General features: G+C 38.8%; 1 pseudogene; it reads left to right on the forward strand.

Moving 5' to 3' along the window:
* Positions 1 to 22,439, forward strand: part of LOC118022486 — a 38,714-nt pseudogene extending 16,275 nt beyond the window's left edge.
* Positions 22,440 to 24,607: the final 2,168 nt, after the last annotated feature.

Consider the following 24,607-nt stretch of genomic DNA (forward strand, 5'->3'; position numbering starts at 1 on the left):
ATTGCACATTTTCATTTTGTCTCCACATGTGACTGATGTCTAAACTGAAAAGAATTCCAAACTATTCCAAATTCTACGAAATACCAACTTTATAAATGTCAGAACTAAATGCACTGTGAAACAACCACTTTGGTAAACATGCATTTATTCACAGTTGATTCATTTCCTCTACATAAATGCATAACTGCTCAAAATTATTTAAGCACCTATGTAGAGGTAGAAGAGCACACTTACAAATCTATTTCTATCTTCATCTTGAAGAAACACTGATCTTGGCAAAAATCTGGCTTATTTTAAAATGAACTATTGTTGGTAAAAAGGCCACTTTTTCATGGCCTGCACCTGCTCTTTTCTTTTTAAATTAAAATTTAAAAGCATTTGTTGTCAGAGATGTATCTGGCTACTGTGGCATAAGTGAATAATTACATAATTACATAATTAGCCTTAAATAGCTAGACCACTCACTGATCGTAATTGTAAAAAATTAACAAAACCAGACCATTTCATGTTATGAAAACAACACAAACCTGCATGATACAGTATTCTTCCACTGAGCTGAGATTATGTTATATTTTAAAAATACAAATAAATATACTGAATTGTGTGTCTTACTTCTGTAATACCCCCAGTGTTTAAAATATGCTTCTAAAACAGAAGTGGATAACTGCAGAATATAGGTCCAGACTTGACTATTACCCATTGACGTGTTCAATGCCAGTCTGTACCTCATTGCTGTTCCACAGTGTGTGAATTTAACGTTTGCAGTCTCCCCGTTGCATTATCTAACATGGCTATTTCATACCTATCCACTTACCTCAAATCTCCACTTCCCCCCCGTTTTAGCTCCTGTGAATAGATGCCTTCTCTCTGTTAACAAGAATGGTTGGGTCCATCCACTGGGGGAGGGGGGTGCTTTAGTTTTTTTCTACATTTTATCTGAATATTTCCCTGGATTTTTATCTTCCCCCATCTTTCTTTGCTCCTGCCCAAAAAGCTCTCTCTCAGATTAACTTGACCGAATCTCATCTCCTGCTCCTAAGTCATCATACTCTCTCTGCTCAGCTTCTTCCCTCTCTCCCTATTCATTGACTTGTTGCCTTCAGACATATTCAGGCCACACCATCCTGATATAAATTCTCCTTCCCCCTGCTTCTACCTTCTATCACTATGATACCTGCCTCTTTCTTGGGCCCCGAATTTCTTAAGTGAGTAGTATTTCCTCACTCCTCTTTCAATATTTTACCTCTTATTTCTCTTCACCTCCTATTTTCAAACTTAATTTTCTGTGGCTTTTCAGTTGTATTTCCTACAGTTCATAATTCCTGTCTTTGTAGCACTAGCACCCTCTCTGGTATCTGTGACAATGGCTGTCCTCAGTTTTGTCTCGTATCTCATGCTCTTTCACTGAACTCATTTTTCTTTCTAGTCCTCCAAGTTCAGTTTTTACACTAAATACATTCTCCAACTATCTTCTCTTTTTACAGTTTCTCACTTAAGATTATCGTCCATTCTCACAAAGTCTAATATGTATGTAACTCTCAAATTTGTTCAATGCCAGTCCTATCCTTGAGTCCAATTCTTGAATTTTCAATTGTTTGATGGTCACCATCACCAAACTCATATATAAAACTGAACTCATTATGTTTCCCTCAGGCACATTTTTTCCAGTACTTCTTATTTCTATTAATGGTATTACCAGCTATATAATGTTAGCACTTTGATTTCACTCAACTACCTACTCAACCATATTTAGTCTAAATGAAATTAGATTCATACTTAAAAAGCATTTATGCAGTCTAGCCATGCAGTAAAAAAAAATCTCCTAAATATACGCTCCTTATGTTTTCTTTATTGTCATTTATTTTCGTGAATAATATGAATATTTAGTAAATATTAGTGTGAAATGGGTTATTATATATTTGATGGAACTGTATTGGTAGAAGAAAGGAATGGATTTTGGTAATCTTTTTTTTTAAGATTTCATTTATTTATTTATTTGACAGAGAAAGACACAGCAAGAGAAGGAACACAAGCAGAGGGTGTGGGAGAGGGAGAAGCAGGCTTCCTGCTGAGCAGAGAGCCCGATGTGGGCTCGATTCCAGGATCCTGGGATTATGACGTGAGCCGAAGGCAGACCCTTAATGACTGAGCCACCCAGGCGCCGCCCCCCATTTTTTTTTGGATTTATGGTAATCTGACATACAACTGTTGTCCAGAAACTAAGCAAATCTGATGTCTAGTATGGCATGAATCACTTTTACAATAATTATTGCATTCTGCCTTTAGTATCTTTTCAAATTTGTCTTATTTTCTATCTTAGATTGTAATGTTAAGTGACAGTAGGGATTATGTACCATTAATCTCTGTTTTTTTTTTTTTTTTAAGATTTTATTTTTAAGTAATCTCTATACCCAGCGTGGGACTTGAATTCACAACCCTGAGATCTAGAGTCCCATATTCCACCGACTGACCAACCAAGTGCCACATCTTTGTTTTATCTATAGTCTCTAGAACAATGCCCTTATATAATGGGCAATCAATAAATATTCACTAAATTCACAAAGACACTCAGTTCTTGAGGTATTATGGAAAAAGCCACCCCAAAAATGGAATGGCTGATGGGAAAACTGCTGATAACAGTAAAGATTGCAAAAAGCAATCTTGGCTTACTTATACATTTTCTCCTAGGCCCAGACATAGCCACGCAGCTTCAGCAAGAAACGGGAAATTAATACACGAAGTGCACATAGTTAGGCCCTACATTACCACCATGTGTTTCTTATATTCCATTGGTTTCCTTTGTGATTGGCAAGCTCTACATATTTAGCTTAACTATTCATTCTGGGAATTCTTCCAGAAATATCATGAGATTAGCTCACTTACGAAACTTGAGCAATTTTACTACATGATTATTACTAGTAATAATAATAATTAGTTAATAAAGAGAAACATTGATTCAGAACCAACAGAGCTCTATGGAATCACTTACTGTTTGAAACATGATTGGAGATGGTGCCTGAAGAGCCAGTGAGCAGAGTGTCGACATTTTAAAGCAGGTCTGAGCCAAGAATTATGGTAACAAACCTTAGGGGAACTAACTTCCAACTCTATAAATTTCCTCATAAATTTTCAGAGTGATTTTTCTGAAAATTTTCATAAAATTCAGCACTTTCCTTTTCATTTTGGAACTGGATTGCTTTAGGATCAAGCCACTAATTTTATCAGACTTCTACAGTTGATTTCATACTGCCTTTTCATTAGTTTTACTGGTGCTGGCTCTAGCACCAGGCCTAACAATGTGGGCATGTCAAGAAAATCCAGTTTTTTTGTTTTGTTCTGTTTTTATTGCCAGCATGTGAAAGCATATGCCCTCACAGAAAACTTAGCAAGTAGTGGATAGTCTCCACTCATTGTGGCAATTGGAATTATTTTCAATACAGTCATTTGCTGAAAATGAATGTGCTGGTGTAGGCTACTGCTTATGCCAACAGGGCATAAAATTAGAACCACATTATAAAAAACCTTAGAATATGAAGACTTTAAATCTTCTGGAGTTTTAAAATTCATAGTTCGATATTTGATATCTTAGACTCACACATGATGTATAGAATGTTTACCAGGAAAGAAGTGGTGGTGGGGGGAGAAAAAGAAAAGAAAAATATAAAAAAATCTTTCCTTTGAATTTTCTTGCCTTTTTTAGCCTATATAGGCAAAGCAAAGTTCATAATTCATTATCAAATATTTATTCTGTGAACTTAAGTCAAATTAAATGAAGACATGCTAGTATAAACATTTTTAAAATTATAAACAGCTAAATAAATTGAATAACACTTAAAGTAATATTAGGCAATAAAGATCAGAAAATGTTTGAATTTTATGACAGATTGTAAGATCCTCAATGCCAGGAAAGATGTTTTGCTTTATCTTTGTACCTATTCAGGAAGTTGGTCTATTTGAAGTGAAGACATAAATGTGAATATATTAATATATAATATGATATAAATGTGTATAATTTATATATAACTATATTTATACATGTATAAATAATATATAAATATATATATGAAATTTACAAAGAAGTAGTACCAACTTAACAAATTTTTATTTTCATCACCTTAATAGTCAACAACTGTGTGCTTCTTTTGTTCTGTGGAAACATAAAGAGTTAAATTCAGAAAAGTGAGATAAAACAGGAACCCAAAATTCTCCAATGTGACACACTGGGAATATTCCTACAAAACAGAAATGTCTATGGCTTGATGTGGCTTACCTAAAAATACAATCCTACAGAGATAATAGAATGAAGAAAACATCTTGGTGGCTTGTTTATTTTCAATAGGTGTTCTACAGTGTATTATAAATGGAAGGCATTCCTGCTCCAAAGTAATACACCCACATTCTTTAAATGAAGTTAACTTTATATGTCTGTTTTTTTATAGAAAATTTTAAAGCCAACTCCTAACACACTTTGGAGACTTAATACAGGTTTACCAAAAATGTAGAATTGACTTTCTCCCCTCTTTATTAATCCTGCCAGACCCTCCAGACCCAAGTCTTGTCTCACCTTCTCTTAGAGGCATCTAAATTGCAGAAAGAAAAATTAAATATCATCTTACTGGCTTAGTTATTTTCCACATGAGAAAACTGAGACATAGAGAGGTTAAATGAATTACCTAAAGCCCCACAGTCTGTTGCTCTGAGGCCAGAACCTAAAACTTCCAGTCAAAGTCTATTTCATTTTCCTGGCTTCCTCACCATCCCTACTGAACTTCTCAGGCTTTGAAAATGACCAAATAGATGCAATATAGAATGATAGTGTTCTAGGAAACGGATGAAATGTTCCAGGACCAGCTGTCCCACCTCGTCAGGAAGTGGGTCTTCCTGACAAAGAAAATAAATGTAGGAGGCCCGTTAGAGGCAAGGCCTCCCTCCGTGCTGGCTGGTTAGTTCGAGGGGGTGATGATGGCAATTACAGCAAGGTAGGAACAACCTCCTTGTCAACATTATTATAGTTTACCTTTAATATCAGGAATCAGTGTACGTTCTAGAACACTGATTTTGAAACTGGATCTATAAATGGACTTCAGGGAGTCAGTTTTCCCTGCATAAAAATCTAGGCAGAACTTTTTTTTTTTTTTTGCATTTATCTGGGATAAAATTCACAGATGTCCCCAAACTTTCTGAGGGGTTTTGTGAACTAAATAAGAGTTAAAAATCACAGATCTAGACTTTCAAAAGAGGTAAATGCTAAAATAAAAATGGTAATGTTGGTATTTATCTTTGGTATTTCCAGCCTCTTCTTTCTGTAATATTTTACCTTTATTAATAATACTCTGTTTCTATCATCCCTTACCATTTTATGTACTCAGCATTCTCACTGTCCTTTTCTCTCTTTTAAAAGAAAAGAAAAAGTACCCCCAAACTCTGGATGCCCCACTGAGATGTATGCCTGATAAGGCAATCATCCATCTATTCTCTTCTGTTTAGTTGAGCTAGGGTTTGAGGAGGGCCACCTACTTCCTGCTTTGGTAATGAGAGGATGTCTTCAACAATCCTTGGATCTTTGCACACCAGCTTTAATGATTCCAGATGGAATATAGTTCCCTTCCTGTGTTTATCAATTTAACCTTCTGAGAACATAGAGTTTTGTCCATGGGAGCTAGGTAATATTTCTAGTATCATTAAGTTCTAAGAATTCTCTAATTTCCCTTAAGATTTGTGTTTGTTTGATCTTCATTTGTTTAGAAATCTGGTTTTAAATTCCCAATCATAAGCCTCCTATAAATTCAATGCAATCTCTATCAAGATTCTAATGGTATTTTTCATAGAAATAGAGAAAACATTTCTAAAATTTATACAGAACCACAAAAGACCCTAAATAGCCAAGGAAATCCTGAGAAATAAGAACAAAGCAGAAAGAATCACACTTCCTGATTTCAAGCTATACTGCAAAGCTATAATCATCAAAACAGTATAGTACTGGCATAAAAACAAAGAGACCATGGAACAGAATGGAGAGCTCAGCAATAAACCTAAATATATATATACAACTAATATTTTACAAGGGAGCCAAGTATACTCAATGGAGAAAAGACAGTCTATTCAATAAATGGTGCTGTAATAATTAGATATTTGCATGTAAAGGAATAAAGCAGGAGGACCTATATCTTACACCATTCACAAAAACTAACTTGAAGAAGATTGAAGATTTAAGTGGAAGACCTGAATCCATGCAGGTCCTAGAAGAAAATATAAAAATTAAACTTCTTGATATAAATTTTGGATAATTTTTTTAAGATGACATCTAAAACAAAGCAATAGCAACAACAATAAAAAAGTGAGACTACATCAAACTAAAAAGTTTCTGCACAGCAGAAGAAACCATCAACAAAGTGAAAAGATAACCTACAGAATGGGAAAAAATATTTGCAAACCATACATATAATAAAAGGTTAATATCCAAAACATGAAAATACTCATATAACTCAATAGTAAAAAATCAGTAAGCTAATTAAAGAATGGGAAAAGGACTTGAATAGACTTTTTTTAAAAGATTTTATTTATTTATTTGCCAGAAAGAGAGAGAGGGAGAGTGGGGGGAGCAGCAGGCAGAGGGAGAAGCAGGCACCCCGCTAAGCAAGGAACCCAATGTGGGACTCGATCCCAGGACCCTGAGATCATGACCTGAGCTGAAGGCAGACGCTTAACCATCTGAGCCACCCAGGCACCCTCGAATAGACATTTCTTGAAAGAAGATATATATGAAAGGCCAATGGGTACACGAAAAGATGCTCAACATCATTAGTCATCAGGGAAATGCAAATTAAAACCAACATGAGATATTCCCTCACACCTGTTGAAATGACCATAATAAAAAAGACAAGAGATAACAAGTGCTGGCATAGATGTGGAGAGAAGGGAACCCTTGTCCACTGTTGTTGAGATTGTAAGTTGGTATAGCCACTATGGAAAACAGTATGGAGCATCTTAAAAAAAATTAAAAATTGGGTGCCTGGGTGGCTCAGTTGGTTAAGCGACTGCCTTCGGCTCAGGTCATGATCCTGGAGTCCCGGGATCGAGTCCCGCATCGGGCTCCCTGCTCAGCGGGGAGTCTGCTTCTCCCTCTGACCCTCCCCCCTCTCATGTGCTCTCTCTCTCCTCTCATCCTCTCTCAAATAAATAAATAAAATCTTTAAAAAAAATTAAAAATAGAACTACCACATTATCCAACAATTCCATTGCTGGTGAGTGCTAGATACAAGGTATTGCTTTGGGACTCACCAGAAAACTAAGCCATGAAAATTTTACAGTACAGATTTTCCTTGATTTACAATGGGATTATGTCCCAATAAACCCATTGTAAATTGATAATAGCCCACGTTGAAAAAAATGCATTTAATACATCTAACCTACCCAACATCATAGCTTAGCCTAGTGTACCTTAAATGTTCTAAGAACACTTACATGAGTCCACAGTTAAGCAAAATCATCTAACACAAAGCCTATTTTATAACAAAGTATTGAATATCTCATAGAATTTATTGAATACTGTCCTGAAAGTGAACTACAGAAGAGTTGTATGGGTACAGAATTGTTGTAAGTATATCAGTTGTTTGCCCTTGTGATCTGGGTGGCTGACCAGGGCCTGTGGCTTGCTGCCACTGCCCAGCATCATGAGAAAATATTATATTGCATATCAGTAGCCCAGAAAAAGATCTAAATTCAAAATTCAAAGTACAGTTTCTATGGAGTGTGTAGCGCTTTCACACCATTATAAGTCAAAAAAATCATGAGTCAATCCATTGTAAGTCAGGGATCATCTGTATTTTGATGGTATCTAAGTAGAGGAGGTAGAAGGATAAGTATGGGTAACAATGTATAAAGTTTTTTTTTTTTGCTTATTTTGATTTTATTAGTTTTTTGACAAATAAAAATTGTACATATCTAAGGTGCTGTGATAGGTATCAGGACATCTCTCCCTACCAAAAAGTTGACAAAATCCCAAATCAAAAACACTGGACAGTGGACTAGGCCAACACTTGGTTGAGTTGGAAAAGGAGTTATATCAGTCACATAACTTGCCTCTAGAACTCTTTTCTGGAAATACAAAGATCTAGACAGCAAGAAGGACTCAGAAAATATCAGAAATCTAACAGGTATGACTGGACCATTTATTCTTGAGTCTAGAAGGGGTAACAATTCCTACTAATAAAGTCTACTGGGGAAGAATAGAGACTATAGTTTACACCTTACATCCTATACTATTTAGGATTAACACAAATGCTGGTATGAGACAGATTGAGTCTAAGGGTGGTAACACCAATAAAATTGCTGTGAAGAGCTGGGGTGGCTAAGGGGAGGGGAAATTTGTGAAGACTACAAAAAAAAAAAAAGACAGAAGTCATGTTTTAGAAAGATCAGTCTAAATGAGAGATGCAAAGTATTCTATAGGAGAGAAAGCTCAAGCTTAGGGGAGCCAAATTTATACACTGGAACATTTCAGAAGTCCAAGCATGATAATAGAAATTGAGAAGGGGGTGATGAACATACCAAAAACTATAGGTGAATAGAAAGTCTTGCAAGTATACGATTGAGAGTTTGGGGATAGATGAGTTACTATATGATTTACCATCCAAATCAAGCCATATTGAGAGTGAAAAGTGGTAATAGTTAGGCCAAGACAAGAGGAGTAAATGGGGGCTTGTCCCAGGTGAGCTAAGATGTATGGTCACCCTGGGTATGGGGTGAAAGTACAAGAAGGATTCTCAGGTTTGCTCAGCTCATGGGAAACTCCAATCCAGCATACAGGGAAGTAGCACTTTACATTCACTCACCCTTTGTATGATGTGGGATCACAGAGGTGTTAAATCACCTAAGTATGTGTTATTTTCTTACTTTTCAGACCCAGGTGAGGTTATAAACTTCCTTCCAGGTCTCAGAGGGAGTGCTCTGAGGAAAAGTTCAGGCTCTGTGGGGAGACCTGGTGTGTGTGATTCAAGCTGATGCCAGACTTGGGTCCCAGGCAACAGCCAGCGCTAACCTCCAGACGTGAGAAAATGAACCTTCAGGTGTTTCAAGCCCCAGCCACAATACACTGCAATTGTATGAGAGATTCCGAGCAAGAACTGCCTAACCCAGGCAAATCCCAGAAACGCGAGGGATAACAATACTCATATATTATTGTTTTGTAAGTAATGAGGTGTGTTAGATGGTATGTTATGCAGCAGGGATCACTGGAACAGATGGTCACCATTCTTCCACCAAAATTAGTTTCATGACCAAATATCTTCTGGAAATTCTAGATAGTATCTTGGCATATAAGCAGATATAGTAACATTGAAGTTCCTGATAAGTCTTTCAGTAAAGAAAGCCTATCTATCATAACAGGTATACACCTCTGCCCCACCTTTTTTGGTAGAAACGGCTCTAAAGATTTTCACAGAGAATACTGAAAAAAAAAGAAAAAAAAAAACTAGAAAAACTCTCTGTTTCCACTTGGTATTGCAGATTGTTACTAAAATATCTCATTAGGGGCTAAATTCATGCTTTTATGAGCATTGCTATGTTTCTAATTTTGCCAAAATAGATACTGTGCAACTGAATAAAAGATTTGCTCAAATTCATCAAATGTCTTTTATGGACCAGTAAAGATCTTTATTTCAAGAATGGGCTAGGGGCACCTGGGTGGCTCAGTTGGTTAAGCATCCAACTCTTGATTTTGGCTCAGAACATGATCTCAGGTTCATCGGGCTCCGCGCTCAGCACAGAGACTGCTTGCTATTCTCTCTCTCCCTCTGGCCTTCCCCTCGCTCATGCTCTCTCTCTCTCTCTCTCTCTCTCTCTTAAATAAATAAATAAATAAATAAATAAATAAATAAATAAATAAATAAATAAAATCTTTTAAAATAATGGGCTAGACAGAACCCAGGGGTGATGGCACAGATTATTAGGTGGAACAGAATAAAACTCAAGTTTGTGGGTAGCCTAAACTCAAATTATCTACCTGGATGTCTCCTGAATCTCTATCCTGATCTCAAAATGCCATCTGAAGTTTTATCAGAAGTGAAGATTAGCAGGCTGAAACAATGCTAGAGCAACAGTAAGGAGAACAGAACCATGACTAATATATACGTAGGGTCTTTGGAGAAGATGGTGAGCAATACACAATTCACTCTGATACGAAGCTTTTTTTTTTTTTAAATATTTATCTATTTGAGAGAGAGGAAGAGAGAGCACAAGCAGGGGGAGGGGCAGAGGAACAAGCAGGCTCCCTGCTGAGCGAGGAGCTGAATGCCAGGGCTCGGATCCCAGGACCCTGAGATCATGACCTGAGCTGAAGTCAGACGCTTAACTAACAGCCACCCAGGCACCCCTCTGATATTAAGCTTTAACAAGAAATGATAAAGAGAAGTATAAATTAGTCATGACTCACTTTGTAATCTGGTACAGGCCGCACCCTCTTACGTAAAATACAGCAAGCCTGTCCCTCTTTCCCATACACAACTACTGGGAACAGATGGCTTCGGAGAAATTTGTTTTGTACGATGAGCTTCTGAATGGTTTAATGCACTTTTTTACACAAGCTTTACCTCTAAACACAAGACCTTCAAATCCTTTATTTATCACACGATTAGGGGATGCCAACTCCTCTCATTCTACACTGACAAATCTCATGCCCTGGCCCTGGTCCATTTCTGCCTAAATTAACAAATGAAAAATGCTATAACTGGAGAAGAGGTTTGAAGGAAAAAAAAAAAAAGCTCTTGATTGAGAGGTAGGAGAACCGAGTTTATTTCCTTTTTTGGCATGAACTGATAGTGGGATTTTTTTTTTTTAAAGTAACTTGGCCTCACTGACCTCAGCTTTCTTAGGAAAATAAATGGGTTTGGCTCAAAGGCTTCCTAAGGATTCTTCCCACCAAACTAGTTACGCAGTAGCTCAGATTCCTGATCCATTCAGCAGCACCTCTATTGGGGTTAAAAAGGGTGTGTTCTGCAAAACAGGTTTGAGTTTCACAGCTCAGTTTTTCACTTTCCTGGTTGTATTTTCTCCCTCTCCTCCACCAATTTCCAATTATCTTCTCACCACACACATTATCAGCTAACTTTGCTTCAGCTAGCATCCCCAGACTTCCTGTCTCTTTTACCTTTCGTTAGTTCTAAATTCTAATGTTCTCTCCTCATTTCTTCACCAGCTCCTTTCTCTCAGCCCTCAATCCTGTATCCAGGTTGTTAGCAATCACTAGAACTGTTGCTTACGTCTTCAGCCTGCCACTTATCTATTTCTATTCCTGTACAAGACTTTGAAATATTGTAGTTTCATGATTGATTCTAACATCTGCTGAAAATTGACCCCCACTAGTTCTCACTTTAATGAAGGTTGTTTACTAAAATAAATAAAGAAGTATTAATCAAGAAGGTCGAGAACATGAAGAAGACCATTCAGGGGCCATTTACAAAGTTTTGACAGGTAAACTGACAATGTATTTCCTTAGGTCTCTAGGCCAGTAATTTCATTATGACTTGTTTACATACATAGACAGTTTTCATCTGCAAATCAGTGCTTCTCCTAATCAGCTTTTCTGCTATAAATTTCCTCACTCCCTGCCACTCAGCTTATTTCCTAGGAACAAGCAATAACAATGTAGAACCTCATAGAGCTCTCTGTATTCTGTGGTTCATGTTTCATTCTATTTATTCTACTGCTCTAGTCTCATTCACAAGGTATCACTATTCCTGATAAATACCTTTCCTACAGTAAACATGTTCTAAGGTGTGTACCCAGCAGCTAAGGTATGTCAAGCAACTCTGGCAATGATTCATTAGGAAATGTGTGCTTTAGACATTTAAGATTGCTTTTGGAAGTTTCTGTGATACACGAAGATAGTTCAAAACAATGTATGTACATGAAAACTCTCATTTCCCATTTCTGCATTCTCCTTATTTTTCTCCTACAACTGTATCTTTTTTCCTAGAATTGTACCTTTTTCTTTCAAGTCCTGGCATCCTCGGTTATCTTTCCAAATAGAAACTACTTTGGTAATTTTTTTTTCTCTAGTCTTCTCTAAAAAGTTCTCTGTTCTTCCTAGGCTAACTTGTCACCTCGCCACTGCTCTGTCTTCCAGGCAGCCTAGTGTGCCTTCCAGAATGTTTCATTGTTTACAAAACCTGTATCATTTTCAACATCTCTTCACCTCATTCATCTACTCCAAGGATAGCATACACCTGTAGTTTTTTTGTAGACAATCCTCATTCTATCACCTCCTAGGAATGGAGAAAGCAGTGGTTAGTTTCCATAAGTTTCCCACTGACATTCACATGCTTTTTTCTTCTACCTGCTGCAAGGATATCTTTTTCCTTGTAGTCAGGCAGCTCTCCCCATTTGCTTAGTCCCCAAGCTATTTCTCCGTACTTACTTAAAATTTAGCACATAGTTAACAGGTTTTCCTCTTTCAAACCCTAGTTTCTGCCATCATCCCTCATGATTACAATGTTCAAGTCATCTGATAGAAAACCTTAACTTACCTTTCAGTTTCTGGACATTCAGTTGCAGTTATTGTCTCTCTTCTTATGCCATTTCCAGAAATAGCTTCATTCTTGACCAGTTCATCACTCTAAAATTCTTCAGCTTTGAAAAATTAAAAAAAGAGTTTTGATTTCTTACTTATTTTATAAAAATAACAGTGTTCATTTTAGAAAATTCTAAGAAATCACAAATATATAAAGAAAATACAAATTCCCAGTAAGTTCATGATACTGGTAATTTGTATATTATATATGGACCTCTATATCTATCATCTATCTATCATCATCTATCTATCATCTATCTATCTATCTATCTATCTATCTATCATCTATCATCTATCTATCTATCATCTATCATCTATCTATCATCTACCTAATCTATCTATATCTATCATCTATCTATCCATCTATCATCATCTATTTATTATCTATTGTATGTATGATATCTGGCTAGTTAGTTATTATCTAGTGATATAGCTGTCTAATTATCTATAATTCTTCCTCTTCACACCCACAGCCACACACTAACACACCTATACTAATATATAGGTATACATACATAATTTTGTCTATGTCTTCGTGAAGTGGCATAGAGCCTATTCTGGCCCAGCCTGCTAGGAATAAGCATGTGCTCTGGAAAATGACTGGGTAGATGAATTTTCAAAATTGTAATGGTATGGTCCAAGCCAATTTGAGCAAAGAGCACAAAACTTCAGACATACTAGCTCTCATAGTCTAAATGGAAGACCTCTTTAACTGTCTATAGCTCTTAAATAATTGCCAATAGTGTGACCAGCAGTGGCACAGCAACTGTCCTGAAGGAAATCCAAGCTACACTATGTTCTGTATATCTCCAGAGGACTTGGAGTGTCTGGAGCAGAAAGAATAGGTGCTTATGCTCACGTTGCCATCTTACACATTTGTCTCATTACAGGCAGCTCTCTCTGCATGTTTAAGTGTGGTTCCTTCTCATGCCTTTTTCTTCCTGCTATACAGAGATTTAAAAGAAATACATTTTGGAGGGCAACATACGCCTCCTAAATTTTTTATGTAGTTTTCATAAAATTATTTTAACATTCGTGCTTTTTGATTAAATTTGAGGGTGACGTTCGGTTGCCTTAATTCTGCACATATTTCCATTGACTCCAAGTTGGTTATTTTATCTATATTCAACTTGGGTGGAAAGATATCCTTATAGTTCTGGTGTTTCCTAATAGGCATGTTGATGGAACTGCACTGCAGATTAATGGATCCCAACATCCAACATGCTTCTCAAGTCCCTCACCTAGAGCAGGTTACTTTGCTCTTTTTTTCTTGGAGAAAATACTTTTTATAGGTGTGTACTTCTTTACTAGCTGCCAATATTTTTTACACTTTTTTTAAAAAGATTTTATTTATTTATTTATTTAGAGAGAGGGAGGAGGAGCAGAGAGAGAGGGAGAGAGAGAATCTCAAGCAGACACTGCTGAGTGTGGAGCCCAATATGGGCCTTGATCTCATGACCCTGAGATCACAACTTGAACTGAAATCAAGAGTCAGACGCTTAACCAACTGAGCCACCCAGGTGCCCTTTTTAGATGTTTCTATACGTGTAACCACTTATAATCAGTAACTCCAGTGTAATCCATTTATAAATCCTCACATAAGTGGTCAACTACTATTTGGGAAAGGAACCAAGAATACTCAATGGGGAAAACTTAGCTTCTTCAATTAAGACTGTTGGGAAAACTGGATAATTACATGCAGAAGAATGAAGATGGACCCTTATCTTACACCAAACACAAAAAAACTAACTCAAAAAGTATTAAAGACACATATGAGACCTGAAACCATAAAACTCCTAGAAGAAAACATAGGGAGAAACTCATTGGTCTTGGTGATGACTTTTTGGTTGTGACACTAAAAGCACCATCAACAAAAGCAAAAATAAATAAGTTGGACTACAGCAAACTAAAAAAACTTCTGCATAGCAAAATAAGCAATCAACAACATTGTTGGTTTGTAAGCTCCTCGGTAGCTTCCTGGGTCTAATCAGAAACTGGCCCCTGAACATGGAGGGCAGGGAGAGACCAAAGAAAGAGGCAGGCCAGTCCATGTTCGTAGGTGGTGGCCGTTTTAAGAAGCAAAGGGAACTTGCATACAAGTCTTGTCTGGGGCAACAGCAAGACAAATGGATCCTTGCACCTGCCCCCTACAAATCTTAAAAGTCATCTTTTCAATGTTGCCCCCCAACATTCCACCCCTTGCAGCCAGCTCTTACAATCTCACATACTTCCCTCTTCTGCCATGGGCCCTGAGTGGTCAGCACGGGTTTCACTAGCACGGAAGTGGCTCTTTTGATGGCTACCTGGCTGCACTGAAGGCAGCGCTACAGCCACAGATCAGGCACATGCAAAAGAAAACAGACTAGACCACGATTCCCAAAATCAGTGACAACTTTTTCTATTCAGAGCTCCATGATCTGAACCCTAATATGCATATTGATCAAGTCCCCTAAACTGAGGGTCAGATCATTCAGGGTGTTTACATGTGTTCTCATGTGACTTAATAAAAAGGATTCATTCACATATTCATCAGGTATCAACACAACACTTCAGGTGACTCCTTGAGAGGGAATAATAATGCCTTTGGCTCTTAATTTTGGAAGACAGCTTTTCTCATGAGATACATTTTGGTGCTCTTTAAGGACAGGTTTTGTTGCTATTAGCTAAGGCTTGCTCAGTGAATTTAGTAAAGGCTTCTATGTGTGCTATCCCATCCTCCAGGCCAATCGAGGAGACAAAGATGGCTGCCAAATGACTGTAGGTGGAAAACAGTGTCCACCTGGCCTTGAAAAGAGGGAGGTTGGTGGTTTTAGGAGCCTGACCTGGTTTTACATACTGTACACATTAGCTGGGGGAGGCACCATTATCAGGCATAGATAAGCTGGGAATGGGATATGCCAGACCAAGACCCCCATCTTTGCCCCCTCTTTCAATAGAGTGTGCTCCATTTCAGGTATAACACATTTTAACAGGTCCAGCTTGAAGTAGGACAATGGGATACTAGTGGAGATTGAGTAGTTCCCCTTCACCCCGAGGTGTGAAGTAACTCACCCACCTTAGCAAGACGTCCCATTGTAAATTCCAATGTGCTCTCAGTGGCATAATATGTCGATCCATAGTGAGAATAAGGGGAATGGCTGTTTCCCACAACTTCCACACTTTCACAGTATTGGGTGCCTTGGCAGGGGTCCCCTGTCTGGCATATGAGGGAACAGGACCTACAAGTTGATCATTCAAGTGTATTAAAGCTTGGGACAATACTTCAGTCTACCTGGCCAAGGTGGTTTTATGTGTTAATAATTTAATCTGCTGCTTTAATTTTCCATTTTTCTTTTCTACCAACCCTTTTGCTTGTGGGTTAATAGGGGAGATGAAACCACCATTCAATGTCATGTTCTTTTGCTCAGTCTTGCATGCCATGGCTTTTGAAATGTGTTCCCTAAAGACTGTCTTGTCAATGAGGGTATCCATAGATTTTATTTCATTTTTTTAAGCACCTAATGGTGGCAGTCTGGTTTGCACACTAATAGGGAAAGTTTAAGTTAGGCCAGATGTAGTGTCCACACAAACCTAAGCATATTTAGAACCCTTATTCAGAGGGAGGGTGCCAATATAATCAATTTGCCAATCCCTCACTGGTTGGGAACTCAGGATTCTTTTGGTAGTAGCTTTGGGCACTGTTTAAAACACACAAGACATGGGGCGCCTGGGTGGCTCAGTCGTTAAGTGGCTGCCTTCGGCTCGGGTCGTGATCCCAGAGTCCTGGGATCGAGTCCCACATCGGGCTCCCTGCTCAGCGGGAAGCCTGCTTCTCCCACTCCCCCTGCTGTGTTCCTGCTCTCGCTGTCTCTGTCTCTGTCAAATAAATAAATAAAATCTTTTAAAAATAAATAAATAAAATAAATAAATAAAACACACAAGACATGCTGTTATGGCATTTACCAAGTCACTATTCTTTAGGGTCAACTGGCATCCTTGGCAATATGCCATCTTATTTAGGCATCATAGTAGCCACTTCTTTTATGTACCTAATCTACTGTACCTACTGAAGGGTCAATACCCAAGTCTCATACCTAAGCTAAGGCATCTGCTTCCTGATTACCAGAGGCTGTCAGTGTCTTATGAGCTGGGACATGAGAAACATTGAGGTCTGGCTGCCTTAGGTTCTTGCAGATGGACCCCAATGTCTTTCCACATATCTTACCCCACAAGGGCTTATTTATGATCATCCACTCCCATTTTCTACTGTCCAAGCCATAGATAGGGTTAATCCCTTTAAAATAGCCCAACTGTCAGTGCAAAGGATTAAGGGCTCATGAGTGATCTATCTCCAGCCAGACAGTTCTGAGCTCAGCCCACTGACTGCTGTGTGAAAGGCTTTAGCTGGAGAAGTTCCATATACACTGCCAGGGTATATATTGGGTTTCTGCCCCCTTTTAGAGCTTGGACCCCAATTCTAGGGGCATTCTTCCCTTATTGTGTCTACCACAGTGTCTGGCCCATACCTTCTAAATTCATAGACACAACTCACTCAAATAGTGGCCCATGCTTAGGAGATGCCCAGAACTTTAATCTGCTTTACTAGTATTTTTGCCTTCTCAAAGGCAGCTTGTTGCTCTGATCCCCAGTCCCACACATGACCTTTCTTTATCAGGCAGTACAAAGGATGGGGGCACTGTGCCAGGTAGGGATTAAAAGTCTTCCCAAACCCCCAAATCCCTACAGAGGTCTGCACCTCTTTCACATTCTTACGGGTTAGATGAGCTTGCACCTGATCAATCACAACTTTTGGGTTGTACCCATCTTACCTGTCCAGATGACTCCCAAATCTTTACAGTGGTGCCTGGGCCTTGAATTTTTCATGGGTTTATTGCCCAGCTTCTCCCTCACAGATGTTCCACCAAAGCCTTCAGTTTGTCCTGCAACAGAGGCAAGTCTTCACTTGTTAACTTTATACTATCAATGTAATGGGCCCATTTTACTGATGTGGGAAAGAAGAACAAGGATGGATCCCTAGCTGCCAACCCATGACATATTGTGGGGCTCTGCAAGTAGCCTTGAGGAAGCACTTGAAAGATTTATCACACATGAAGGCAAATTGATTAGTTATCATCTACCTGTACTTGTCAAAGTCGTTTCCATGAATATCTTTGAAGATTAAGCACTTTTGGAGAAACACATTTTTTTTTGCTAAAGGATCAAAGTGAAACTATAATTGAAGACTTAAAAATGGCCACGATTGAAGATGTGGTGAGAGTTTGTTATAATGCAATTGACAAAGGAACTTGATTATTTCTGCGACATACATACATATATTTTAAAATTATGACTGACATTATAGCAGGACAAATGAAATGGAACAGGTCCAGCTCAAGGGTCAATTTGTGGTTATGTCTTCTCAGTGACCTCTCCCAGCACTCACTAAAAAACAAAAGGATTAAAAACACAGCTTCTAACCATGCAAGTCTCTTTTGGACCACTTATATGCAATTGGTATTTAGTTAGCTGTTGTAGCAGAGTGCATTACAATGAATTGACAAGGGCACTTCTTTTTTTTTTTATTTTTTTTTAAAGATTTTATTTATTTGACAGAGAGAGACAGCGAGAGAGGGAACACAAGCAGGGGGAGTGGGAGAGGGGAAGCAGGCTTCCCGCAGAGCTGGGAGCCCAATGCGGGGCTTGATCCCAGGACCCTGGGATCATGACCCGAGCTGAAGGCAGACGCTTAACGACTGAGCCACCCAGGTGCCCCGACAAGGGCACTTCTATAGCAGTCTGTATTTTAAGAGGTCTCTCTCCCGCCTTCTTTTTCTTCAATCTCTGTGGGCAGTGTTTTTGTTATATTCTGGGGTGTTTACATTTCAAAGACAAGGAAAGATTTACAACTTTAAAAGACAGAGAAAGAATGCAAGTTTTCTCCTATGAGTTTTAGGGTAATTACTATTTTAAAGTTTTCCTTTGTATGAGGGGTCAGAAGTCCTGGGGCATTTCAGCTGTTTCCTCATCAATTACAATACCCTCCTCTTCATTTTCATCACTTACTCAGAGGTTCCACCTCTTAGCATCTTAATCCAGTGTGTCACAAGTGCCTGGAACTTAAATCCAGGCATTTGACTCCTCCTAGTTTTACAAAACAGCACGTTAAAGGCTCTAATTCATTATCCTGCTCTCCCACCTTATCTGTCAGCCTCCAAACTGGTTGACTAGTGGACATCCACACATCCTTCTCTAACTTTAGCTCGTCTTCTAACTTCCTGACCTGAGCTTCAGCCTCCAGTTGGGCATTGGTGGCCAGCTGAACTGCCCAAAGACGAGGCCAACCCACTGCACATACCATGTGCTTCCCTCTCCTTCTGCAGTGTGCTATGTATGTGTAGTTCCTCCAACAAATGCATGAGACTGGCTCATGTTTGGGGAAGTGCCCCTGTACTTACATGGTGATCCACAAGCATCTAATGTGCCAGTCACCCCTCCCCACATAGAGGTCAATGGCCACCTTAGGATTTCCCCTGAGGATGCCTTATTCCCATTTCTTTGGTCTCCTGGCAAGCTCAGCAGCTGTTGGTTTGTAATCTCTTTGGGAGCTTCTGGTAGAATCTGAAACTGGATCCCTAATAGAGAGGGCAGGGAGAGAGAAAGAGGCAGCCACTCCGCTTTGGTTGGTGGCAGTTTTAAGAAGCAATGTCCACAACAGCCAAACTATGGAAAGAGCCAAGATGTCCATCAACAGATGAATGGATAAAGAAGATACCATATATATATACCACACTATATATATATATATATATATATATATATATATATATATACACCACATTGTATATATATATATATACAATGGAATATCATGCAGCCATCAAAAAAATGAAATCTTGCCATTTGCAACTACGGGGATGGGACTAGAGGGTATTATGCTAAGCGAAATAAGTCAATCAGAGAAAGACATGTATCATATGATCTCACTGATATGAGGAATTCTTAATCTCAGCAAACAAACTGAAGGTTGCTGGAGTGGGATGGGGGTGGGGGGGATGGGGTGGCTGGGTGATAGACATTGGGGAGGGTATGTGCTATGGTAAGCGCTGTGAATTGTGTAAGACTGATGAATCACAGACCTGTACCTCTGAAACAAAGAATACATTATATGTTAAAAAAAAGAGAGAGAGAAGATAGTAGGAAGGGAAAAATGAAGGGGGAGCAATCGGGGGGGAGATGAACCATGAGAGACTATGGACTCTGAAAAACAAACTGAGTGTTCTAGAGGGGAGGGGGGTGGAAGGATGGGTTAGCCTGGTGATGGGTATTAAAGAGGGCACATACTAAACGGAGCACTGGATGTTATACGCAATGAATCATGGAACACTACATCAAAAACTAATGATGTAATGTATGGTGATTAACATAACATAATAAAAAAAAAAGAAATACAATTGGCAATAGAAAAAAAAAAAGAAGCATAGGAGGTCTGTCTTGGGTGACAGCAAGAGAAAAGAATGCACCTGCCCACCAAACCTTAAAAATTTATGAAGAGACCTTAACTGGGTTCAGTCATGCGTACCATGCAAGTGTTCTCCACACATATCACTATCTCAAGGCTATGTCCTTGGAGCCGTCGATGGGATCAGGAAAGGCAAGTGTAACCCATATTCCAAGGATAAGGGAGGGGGTGAGGAGCCTCCAAGTGCCTGGGTTCAGCTCACAGGTCAATCAGTGGTCACAATGATGAGGGAAAAAAAGGCAAGAGAAATGTAGCTTAAATTAATCTTCTTACAGCTTGCAGCCCACTGATAGATACCCGAAACATGCAGAATGTGACTTTCCTCAAGGAACTCATGGCTGCCTTAGTGCCTTAATGTTATGTTTTATTAAAGATTAAAAGTAACCTTATCTTTACAGCAGCTAGCCCCTCAAAGTCCTAAAACACTTGCTTCCAAATTCCTTGGAGACTTGCTATCCCTAACCCCCACTAATTAAAAAGTATATAACCAGTCACTCATTACAATCCAGTGCCGCTCTCTCTGCCCACAGGTCCTGTCCCCATGCTAAAATAAAAATCAACTTTTTGCACCAAAACATCTCAAGAATTCTTCCTTAGCCATTTTCTCATAAGCCCAAAACTTACAAAATTCATCAGCATCATTTTGATGACCCCCTCAACAAAAATAAAAAGGCAACCTACAGGAGGCACCTGGGTGGCTCAATTGATTAAGCATTGGACTCTTGATTTCGGCTCAGGTCATGATCTCAGGGTTGTGAGATTAAGCCCCATTCAGGCTCCACACTGGGTGTGGAGTCTGCTTAAGATTTTCTTCCTCTGCCCCTCCATTCTCTGTCTCTCTCTCTACCTCTCTTAAAAAAAAAAAGGCAACCTACAGAATGGGAGAAAATAATTACAAATCACATAAGTGGTTAATAGCCAAAACATAAAAGGAACTCGTACAACTCAGTAGCAAAACCCACACAATATAATTTAAATGGGCAAAGGACCTGAATAGACATTTTCCAAAGAATACAAATGGCCAACAAGTACATGAAAAGGCGCTCAGCATCACTAATTATCAGGGAAATGCAAATCAAAAGGACAAGATATCACCTCACATTTGTTAGAATGACTATCATCAAAAAGATAAGAGATAATAAGTACTAGTGAATATGTGGAGAAAAGGGAGCCTTCATACAACAGTGGTGGGAATGTAAATTGGTGCCTCCACTAAGGAAAACAGTATGGAGGTTCCTCAGAAAATTAAAAATAGAACTCTCCAGAAATCCCAGCAATCCTGCTTCTAGGTATTTATCCAAAGGAATAGAAATTAGAATCTTCAGACATCTGCACTCCCATGTTCATTGAAACCTTATTCACAATAGCCAATGTATGGAAACAACCTGAATGTCCACTGATGGATGAATGGAAAAGAAAATTTTGTATATTCATATGATTCAACCTTAAAAAAGAAGGGAATCCTGCTATTTATGACAACATGGATGGACCTGAAGAAGTTAGACACAGAAAGACAAATACAGTATAATCTCATTTACATGTAGAATCTAAAATAGTCAAATTTATAGAAGCAGAGAGTAGAATGTTGGTACTGGGATGGGGTGGGGAGGGGAAAGAGGGAGTTGATGGTCAAAGGGTACAAAGTTCAATTATGCAAGGTAAATCAATTCTAGAAATCCACTATACAGAACAGTGCCCACAGCTAACAGTACTGTATTGTATACTTAAAATTTACTAAGAGGATAGATCTTAATGTTAAGTGTTCTTACCACATGAAATAATAATAATAATAACAATAATGATGATAATAATAAAAAAGGGGGCTTTCTTGGGTGGCGGTGAGAGTGGAGAGTGATCCCTGAAGGCCTGGAGCACACTGCAAGAGTACAAAGTGGTGGGGTGCTGCCTACTTACCCCCAAATGCTGCATTCCACCCCTCTATTGCATGCCAATCTTTGCATCTCATATTATTGTCAACAAGTCCTGCTTCCGGAACTTTGTGTCTCAGCTGAAGAAGATGAAGTCTTCAGGGGACATTGTCTACTGTGGCCAGGTATTCAAGAAGTCCCCCTTGTGCACCCACACATGGACCCGACCCTGGCTGCGCTGTGACTCCCCCAGGGGCACCCACACATGGACCCGACCACTGCAGGCGCTGTCAGCCGGTGCTACCGAAACTTGGGCGTCCTGCGCCACACCCAGGCACACTGCATCCAGATCATGAAGGTGGAGGAGATTGCAGCCAGCAAGTGCCGCAGACCAGCAGTCAAAAGATTCCACGACTCCAAGATCAAGTTCCCATTGCCCCACTGAATCCTGCATTGTCAGCACGAGCCACGCTTCACCACCATGCGTCCCAACATCTTCTTTTAGATGTACAGCCTCCCTGTCCAAATAAACTCCTTGGGAAAAAAACAAAACAAAACAAAACAAAACAAAAAAACAGTAATAATAATAAAGGGGATGGGAGGAAATTTTAGGAGGAGTTAAGATATGTCTATGGCCTTGATAGTGGTGATGACTTCACAGGTGTATACTTATATCCAAATTCATCAACTTGTATACATTAAATATATACAGCTTTTCACATGTCGATCATACCTCAATAAAGTGGTTTTTTAAAAAGTCTGCTGATTTAAATGTAAACCTCATAAAAAAACACCTTCATAGAAGCATCCAGAATTATATTTGACCAAATATGTGGGCATTATGGCAGCCAAGTTGACACACAAAATTAACCACCAACATATATGTTATATTCTAAATTTTACTTTCTTCAAATACTTTTCTCTCAGTTCCTTGACATTTAGTTACACTTACCTTCTCTCTTCTTAAGCCACTCTCAGATATGCCTTCGTTCTTGACCTGTTAAGCAGATCTCCATCTACTTAATCCAAAATTAATTGAATATATGAATAATTAGATGGTTTTCATTCATATATGTAGTGTATAAATGATCACACATTAATAAGAGCATGGGGTAACAACTTTGCTTGGATGAGAGAGAAATCAGAAAGGATTGCCAAGCTTGTCCTATATTTTAATCCTATCAACCTTACTGAGCACTTCTTATGACCCCAGAAGCATGTGACACAGGAACAGAATTTGTAAAATGACTTAGCTATACATAGATAAGTTGGCTGAATGTTACTCTTGTCAAACAATGTTCTTCCATCTAGTTTCTCTGAATGTAAGAACACCACCATTAGCCTCAGGGTTTTTGTTTGTCCTGGCTTACATGATCCCACCTGGTGAAAAGATGAACATTTGGGTCTAAGAACCTACCCAAAAACATTGACTCAAGAATTGCAATCAGCATCTTGATTTCAATTCTAGGTGTTTAGAGTTTATTTTTATTAACCTGTCATATCTTCAGGCATGTGGGTATCCCTTATTTTGTAAAATGGGTTTAGGATTTCTAATTCAGAGAAACCGATCCTCTTTGTCTTACAAAGGATCACTTGAGGGCCTTCTTTGGTATGCAAACGCAGGGCACACATTTTCTAGGATTAGTGGATTCGTATATAACAAGGTCTTTTTTTCTCTCTCTCTTTTTTTGATGGTCAGAAAGTCGCAATGCCTATTTGGAATGCAGTAGATCTCTGTGGAGAAAGTGACAATTTAAATAAATTTATTTAAATAAGTTTAAATAAAGAGCCCTGGGTTTCCTAGGAAGAAAAAGTCAAATCTCAATCTACATGCCATGTGATGATTAATTGTATGTGTCAACTTGACTAAGCCATAGAACCCAGATAGTTGGTCAAACAATATTCTATTTCTGTGAAGGCATTTTTTTAGATGAGATTTGCACTTAAATCAATAGACTTTAGTAAAGCAGATTACCCACCATAATATGTGTGGGCCTCATCCAATTTGTTAAAGGCCTTCATAGGAAAAAAGAGTGACAGAGGGCTGAGAGAGAGGGCATTTTGCCAGTAGACTGCTTTCAGACTTTCAGACTTGAGCTAACATCAGCTCCTCTGGCTCTCCAGCCAGCCAGTGTACCCTCAGACTGTGGACTAGCCTGCCTCTACAATTGTGCGACGCAACTCAGGGAAACTTTCAGACCTCTGAATTAAATAACATGTGGAAAGGGAATTTAAGCAGCAACTAATGAATCATTGAACACTACATCAAAAACTAATGATGTACTATAGGCTGGCTAATTGAACATAATAATAAAAAATAAAAAAAATTAAGTAAAAAGGAAGTTAAGCTGGAGAACTGGGCTTTAGACAAAGATATAAGTTCGATTGAGAAGAACAGGTTTGAAGCAATATAGAGCTATTAACCCTTTAGATCTAAGCCACTCTGAGATAAATGAGCCAGTATGAACAGCAGCTAAGTCAACATGAATTAAGAACCCTAGAGCCCGGCGCCTGGGTGGCTCAGATGGTTAAGCGTCTGCCTTCGGCTCAGGTCATGATCCTAGGATCCTGGGATCGAGTCCTGCATTGGGCTCCCTGCTAGGCGGGGAGCCTGCTTCTCCCTCTGCCTCTGCCTCTCTCTCTCTCTGACTCTCATGAATAAATAAATAAAAC

The sequence above is a fragment of the Mirounga leonina genome, unplaced genomic scaffold (genome assembly GCF_011800145.1).
Source record: "Mirounga leonina isolate KUSES-001 unplaced genomic scaffold, KU_Mleo_1.0 Mir_176, whole genome shotgun sequence".
Taxonomy (NCBI): Eukaryota; Metazoa; Chordata; class Mammalia; order Carnivora; family Phocidae; genus Mirounga; species Mirounga leonina.